Source organism: Emydura macquarii, unplaced genomic scaffold (assembly GCF_026122565.2).
Source record: "Emydura macquarii macquarii isolate MOO-44397 ecotype Brisbane River unplaced genomic scaffold, CSIRO-AGI_Emac_v2 contig_3671, whole genome shotgun sequence".
Taxonomy (NCBI): domain Eukaryota; kingdom Metazoa; phylum Chordata; order Testudines; family Chelidae; genus Emydura; species Emydura macquarii.
The window spans coordinates 7,309,275-7,317,461 of record NW_027133808.1 but is presented as its reverse complement, the minus strand read 5'-3'; positions in this window follow the sequence as shown (position 1 = coordinate 7,317,461).

Here is an 8,187-nt window from a genome sequence, read left to right as displayed (position 1 = left end):
GTCCCAAATTTGATGCGACCCTCTTGAGGAGCTCCTGATGGGTGTGGAAGTTGTCCAGAGGAGCTGAAGGCTCTGCCTCGACCACCTTGCCTGGAGAGGAGGAAGATGACTGACCTGGTGCAGGGGATGGTGGCACCCCCCTTGGCTGTTGGGGGACCGCAGCAGATGTCCCCTCCAGTGGGTCCGACTCCACTTCAGAGACCGAGCTGTGAATCTCAGCCGGGAGTGCCAGGGTCACAGACTGTTTCTCCGAGGATTGGAGGGACTAAGGGCCTGTAGTCACAGGGAACCTGAGGGATTCCAAAAAGGCCATTGAGTCAGCCACTGTTCCTGAGGCCATCCTGGAGCAGCCAGGAAGGGGCCTTGGTCCTGATCCCAGGTCGATAGGGCTGGCTAGGGTGGGGTGCTGGTGTTTTACCCGCCCCTGCGGAATCGGACTCGCTCCCTGATGACCAACGATGGCCTGATCCTGACCCCTTTCCTGCTGAGTGGTGCGGAGGAGAGCGGGATCAGTGTCTGGTCTCCTGAGACCTCCAGTGCTCCAGCGACCGCCACCCTGGCGATGGGGAGCAGGACAACGGTGACCAGAGATGGCGTTCCCCAGACTGGTGCTGAGCCAGAGAAGCCCTCTGTCGGGAGAAGGAGCGGGAGTGTCGGTGCAGAGGATCAGTGATGATGCCAAATCTTCTCTGGAGGAGTGTCTCGGTGCCGATGACAGGGTTCTGTGCCGTGAGCACATGGACGAACTCGACGGTGCCGGAGAACATGACTGGTGCCGACTCCTTGGTGGTGATCATCTACTGGACCGCGATTGAGACGGGCGCCGCCCAGCCAAGTCTGTGGTTCTAGGTACCAGTGATTGGGAATGGTGCTGAGACGACGATGCTGAATGCCCTCCGCTGATGGCATTCCCTCTCTGGCGATCTGTTTGGTGACGGGGATTGGAGATTGGTGCCTGGACAGAGGGAACCATCTCCTTGGTGATCTGGCTCATAGGGAGGCACACCGAGGCTCTGGAGAGCTGTGGAGCCATCGAGGGGGTCCCATGGGGGCTTCCCTTTTGACGCCAGTACTGTCTTCTCCTGCTCATCCGGGGCAAAGGAGCCAGAGGCAAAGGCAGTGCCATTACGTCTCTCCCTGCTTGAAATGCCTTCGGCGTCGATGATATCATGAGCTGTGAAGGGCCTCTTCCACTCCCCAGAGTCAGAGAAGGCTTCCTTGAGGGACTGAGGGCTCTAGGCAGTGAGATCTGCTCTTGCAGAATTTGCTTGGCCTAACGGCCCTGCACTCAATCCCACTTCCTTAGCCTTCTTCGGTGTGGGGGAGCGATCTCTCTCTGTGCGCTGTTTCTTCTGCTTCCTCTTTGACAGCGAAGCAGAAGATTGGTTCCAGAGGGGCACTCTGCACTGACAGGGTGCTCGGCACTGAGAGGGAGCAGGACGGTTCTGAAGCTAGTCTTAAGGGCAGCCTCCATCAGTAGGGCCTTTAGATTAATTTCCCGCTCCTTCTGCGTCCTTGGCCTGAACGCCTTGCAGATATGGCACTTGTCCTTCCTATGTGATTCCCCCAAACACTTCAAACAACTATCGTGGGGGTTGCTAGGCAGGAAGGGCTTGCTGCAGGTCTTACAGGGCTTGAAGCCAGGAGATTGGGGCATGCCCCACTGCCAGGCAGAGATCCCTAATGGGACTAAACATTAACTACTAAACTATTTACAACTACTTATCTAGAATACACTAAACTATTTCTTTTTAACAGCTACTTAAGAACACTTAAAATTAAAACGCTAAGAGGCACTTGAACACAGCAATGAACTGTAACTGTCAGTGGCGGAAAAAAAGAACTGAGGGGGCGTAGGGCCAGCGGTGCCTTAGCTACCGCATCATGTGCGCGGCTCCAGGGGATACCGAAGCCAGACCCATGGGTACTGCTAAGGGGAAAAAAATTCCGGTAACCATGCACAGGGGCGTGCACGCACCTACAATGGAATTGACATGAGCAAGCACTCGAAGAACTGAAAAGTATTTAATAACAAACTAAATGAAAAATTAGATTGACAATAGAACAGATATCCAAAAACTATTCTGAACATTGGAATAAAGCAAGCAGACTGCTAAGTACTGAGGCTGAGGAAGACATTGTCCTTCAGAAACCCCCCCCCAGTTTTTTCTACCCAAAATAGAATAAAATAATCAGCGAAGCAGAATAAATAACTCTCTCTTCACTATTATCAAAACGTTTTCAGTGAGCAGAGGGAACTGTGAAATTTCCTGGAACAGCCGCCAAATTGACTGATCTTACTGAATATCAGGCAATAGCTTTTATAAAATACTGAAAACAGAGAGATCATTAAATCTGTTAGAACACACAAAACTCTTAGACTTGATGAGTATGGGGCAGATTTATACAATAGAAATACAGCACTAATTTTAGAACAACTCTGGAACAGGAGAGTAGTGGGGACAAAAAAAACTAACTTGTTTCATGACTGAACTGAATAAGTTTATGGGAGGGGATGGTATGATGAGATTGTCTATAATATAGATTGTCTATAATGGCATATGTCCCAGCTGTGACTACTATTAGCAAATGTTTCCAATGGCCGGAGATAGACTCATAGACTTTAAGATCAGAAGGGACCATTATGATCATAGAATCATAGAGTTGGAAGGGACCTCAGGAGGTCATTTAAGTCCAACCCCCTGCTCAGAGCAGGACTAACCTCAGCTAAATTCATCTAGTCTGAGCTCATGCACAACGCAGGCCAAAGAACCTCACCCACCCACTTCTTTAATAGACCCCTAACCTATGACTGAGTTACTGAAGTCCTCAAATAATGGTTTAAAGACTTCAGGGTACAGAGAATCCACCAGCAATTGACCCGTGCCCCATGCTGCAGAGGAAGGCGAAAAAAACCCAGGGCGTCTGCCAATCTGCCCTGGGGGATAATTCCTTATGACCCCAAATATGTCAATCAGCTAAACCCTGAGCGTGTGGGCAAGACTCACCAGCCAGACAACTGGGAAAGAATTCTCTGTAGTAACTAAGAACCCACCCCATCTAACATCCCTTCACAGGCCATTGGGCAATTATGGGTCGGGGAGGTTCTCTGGCATGTGATGTGCAGGAGGCCAGACTAGGAGACCAGGAGGCAGCAGTTCTCAAACTTTATTGAACTGTGACCCCCTTTTGACAACAAAAATTACTACATGACCCCAGTGCCCTGTGTTACTCTAGAATCAGGGCTGCCATTAGGGCATGGCAAACAGGGTAATTGGTTTTAATTACTTAACTTTTCAGGTCCACAAGGGAACTTGACAAAGGCTGTCCCTTATCCCTAATACACTGTACAGAAACAAAGCTCTAGTTCTTATGATAAAAAGTAATTAATATTTACATATCAGAAATAGAGAGGAGAATAATAAATAAAACTCTTCATAAAGGGGACATTCTACTATACATCACAAAACTAAAAAACTGCTTACTTTTACCCTAAAAGAGCAATTCAGTGTGATGTCTGGCTACAAAGTAAAAAGAATTCAAGACAGAAACCAATGATAAGATGACACATCCTCAGGAATCTAGATCATGAGTATGGAGGACTTCTGATTGCTAAATAATAGTGTACACAATATAATGACCCTGAATGAAAAAAACAACCTCAACTATTTTAACAATTATTAAATTGTCAATTCTATAATTAACCCTAGCAGGTAGAGTAAGAACTATTAAAATCAACACCATAGCAAGATCTCTCTTCCTTTTCTATTTAATATCCAAGATAAACCCAGCAGTCTTATTAACTTATTTGATTTATTTGAAGAAAAAAATAGCAGAATATGAAAGACCCAGAAGGATTAGCACTCCCAAACTTCACCAGATATCCTACAGCCCTATTTAGTAGTTTAAATATGAATACTATGCACAAAACACATTAAAACTGCCCTTCAACAACACAACTGAAATAAATGCTCTATAGATACCACACAGACTAATATACAGGACAAATCTCACCTATTTGGAAAACAAAAAAAGAAACTGGACACGAAAACTATTGTTCCATCATGTAAACATTTCTGATTTCCTAGCTTTTGCTATGGCTTTTCCAACAAAATAATAACTAACCTAGAAGAGTCAGAAAGACAGACTCATCTAGATTAACTATTTCAGATTTTCCAGTTGAAATTATCAGGCAATTTACTCAACAAATTCTACCTTCAAAAATAGGTTTCTCTCTCCTGTAACATTATATTACTACCAGGACAGACTGGGCAGACCTACAACAGCCCATGACATCCAGTCTGAAAATCAATTGCTCGAAACCAGAAAAGACAAATTACTATTCTCTATGCAATTCAGTAGCAGTGAAATACACAAGATAGAGCACCTGTGGGGAGGCAAAACAAAAATCAAACAAACCCCTTTCCCCTCCAAAAAAACCAGAAGCAAAATTTTAGGGTACAAGAAAAGAGAACTCCCGGGCAGATAGCCTTAAAAAATGTATGCCACCAACTCACAATCATGGAGAAAACACCAATGGAAGCCAATCACATGCCTCTTCTATACGTGATAATCATGCTAGAGAAGTATGTAGAAAAGTAAGTTGCCTCACGCACTTTCTGGAACTACCCACATATCAAACATTTTGGTCATAGAAAAACCCCAACAGCCAGCATTTTCTGATCCTTCAAACCTACAAAACATTCAAATGGTATTTTTAAGGAATAGTAATAGCAGAGAAAATCATCACAACACTGATGCAGAAGGAGAAAATCAAGGAATTGCTATTCAATATGGACAAATAAAATGCAAGGAACTTAGAACACATCACAACCGAGGTGAGGTAGACAGGCAGATGTTTGGAGCAAGGCTTGAGCTAATGTATACCAATATTCTTACTTGTATAGAATACTACACAAATGTGTAATTTTCCTCTTACTTGTGTACTTACTTATAACTATTCCTGTAAAACAAGTAATTAAAAAAAGATTATTATATTTGATGAGCAATCTGTATACGTTAAAGAACTGCTTTGCACCTCTTTCTGTGCCACTGCCATCCTAATCTATGCAACCTATCTGAAGAACTGTTCAATTACCTGGAAAAATACATACTGTAATCATGATAATTTATTTGTACTGAGAGAGCACCCACAGATGTGCTAGCCACACAAAACACAGTCTCCACCCTGTAGACCTTACAGCATAGGAGTATTAATGTATAGTTCCTTTGGGACTTCTGGGACAAGAGGTGCTGCAATAAATATACTTTTTGCAAGTTGTTCTTTTGTAACGGAAATAGAACTGGGTCAGCCTAGAAATATTTATGCTACCTCTGGTTCAGACGAGCGTGAGCAGGTTAGAAAAACTGTTTGCTTTATGATAATTGATGGCCTATGAAGATGTTGTGATTAACTGATAATAAATCATAACAAAATGGTATCAAGTCTGGTACCCATTTAAGTAAACATGATGAACAATAGACAGAAATTAAAAAACTGTGACTTGTTTGAGAAAAAATTAAGCAGACAGCTATTTTCAGTACAGTAGGAATGTCTGTTATTAGTACATGCAATCATATTTCATTTCTAAGTTATAAATGAAGTGGATATATCGGACTCCAGCACATCATAGAAAAACTTGTATTACTTGGAGTTATTTTTTAAGGTTTCTGGAAATAAGCATTTTTTTTAGACATTGATGAAGACTTCAAAACATGAAATAAATATAATAAACTTAAATTTTACACAGTCACACCTGTGTTGTATGAGAGAATGCAACACATAACCCTTTGAAAACTGGCTAATTCCTAGATGGATAACACCTGGGAAACAGCTGTTTTGCAAGGGCTGGCAGTATTAGTGCAGGATACTTGTTATCATTATCATTTCCTGAAATAGAAATATAGAGCAGAGGTTCGGACTCTTGGCTGCTTGAAAAATTGTCCTGATGCGAGTTTATGCAAACTCCACTGTTTGGCAACCTACAGGCCGCTGAAAATTGGGGCAGGTCTAAGTATGGAGAACCAGCAGCACTAAATGGACGGGGCTTGGGAGAGAAGGAACTGGCCTGAAGAAAGGAAGGATGTTGCGGATCTATATTAAGGAGGGGGAGGAACCCATTTTTGTTGGGAGAGAGCTTCAGTGAGGATAGAGGAGACTGAGGAGCTGGAAACTAGTATATTCTTTTTCAGTGGCTTATTGTATTGAATGAGAAAACCTACACACTAAGATGTATAAAAAAAGCATTCAACCAAGGGCAAAGAAACTGAAGATGTCCAGATGATATTCAAGAAGTAACACCCTACAACAGTATAATCTTAGCATGTTTAAATATGAAACAAACACAAAAGGGTGTGTTCCTTTACTTAATTGTGTCAGTGAAACTCAACAAAATGAGATCTGGAGAAATAGTTAAGAGATTAACACATGTTTCAATCATGACTGCTGCTAAAGAAGCCTGCTTAAACTGTATACTTTGCTATTTCTCACACACCAGAGGGTAAGCAAAACTTGGTAGACATGATAAAAATGAAATAACATACTTACTCATAGTTCTTTTTCTTTGACATTACATTTTCTTAATGTCTTAGTTGTTACATGGAACAAAATATGTTAATGCAGCATTAGGATTGGGAAATCAAACAAAACTCAGGAAATTCCGAGAGAGAGAGAGAGAGAGAGAGTCACTTCTACAGTTTTGGTTCCAGGTCATAAGCAAAACTAGAAAGGGTGTGCTATCCAGTTATTATTATTATGATTATAGGCAGTGCTGGTAGCACCGCCTATTATTAAGATTGGCAACACTTCCCATTATAAGATTATGTTTTCAGGTGTTTATAAACTTTGCCAAACTTTAACCACTGAAGCTGAAATTTTCCATGGTGGGTGTCTGCCTCAGGCTGATTTTTTTTTTTTTTTTAAATTTCAGCACAACAGTGCAGCCATTTCTGAAACTGAGGCTAGGGAAAATAACATTTCTCAATGTTAAAAAAAAATCTGGTGACCTTGTCATTATAGAAAGCTCAAGTGCCCCCAGACTGTGGAGTAGGGACTTGAAATTTGGCAGGATGTGGCCTTCTGGGTCAAGGATGTATCTTTTGCTGTCCCCATGATAATGTGCCCAAATCTAACCAAGTTATAAACCATTGAAAAATCAATTTGCACATGCTCAGTAGAGTAACTGCTAAAATCTTTGAAGATTGTGTCCTCACCATGCTCAACCCTCTAACAGCTCCTATGTGTGACCAGACTGTGTATGTGCCATCCCCTCACAGCGTCTATATGAAACTAGACAGCATAAGCGCCATCTCCACAGAATGACTAGGCATACTCCAGGGCTAGAGAGGACTTCCTCTGTAATGGCTGCATCTGGATGCTCCAGGCCATGGTGGGTCCCAGAACCGGAACTAAGAAGCTTTGTCCCTCCTGTGTTGTCAATAACCCCTTTGTTGGCCCCCAGGTAGCCTGGAGGAGGAAGCCATCAGATTCAAATGCAAAGGGGAATCGAGCTGGACCTAAGGCACTGCAGAAGAGGGCCAGTGGAGTAGATTGGGACAAGCAGCCTGGGTCAGGGAGCTGTGGAGGGAAATGTAGGGGGAGACAGAGAGACAGCAGGTGTGTGTGTGAGGGAAACTGTGACTGAGGAGTCAGGCAGGGGAGACTGGGATTGGGAATGAGTGGGGTGGATGGAGAAGGGGTTGAGCGAGGAGAGACAATTCTGACAAGGAGTGGACGTGTGGGGGTTGAACTCAGAATGGCTAGGCAAGGAGACTGTGACAAGGAAATGGTGAAGGCAAGGACACTGAGAATGGATGAGAAGCTTGGGGAGGGAGACTGGGACTGGGAGCCAGTGGGCTGGGGAACATGGGGGTGGTGGTGACAGATTGAGAAGTAAAGACGGGAACGGGGACTGTCTGGGCAAGGAGAATGGGGACAAAGAATCAGTCGGTTCGGGTTGGGGGAAGAGAGACTGTCTGGGAATGGAGAAGAGTGGGAGTGAGGAGCAGTCAGAGTAGGATGTACTGGGTAAGGAGAATGAGACTAGCGCCAGAAGCCTGAGGAGAGGGGACTGGGACTAACTGGATGAGAATAGGATTGGGATGAGCAGCCAGTGGTGGGGTAGGGAAAAGATTGGACAAGCACACGTTGGAGGGAACGGGGCAGAAGGGGTCAGGTTTGGGGAGAAT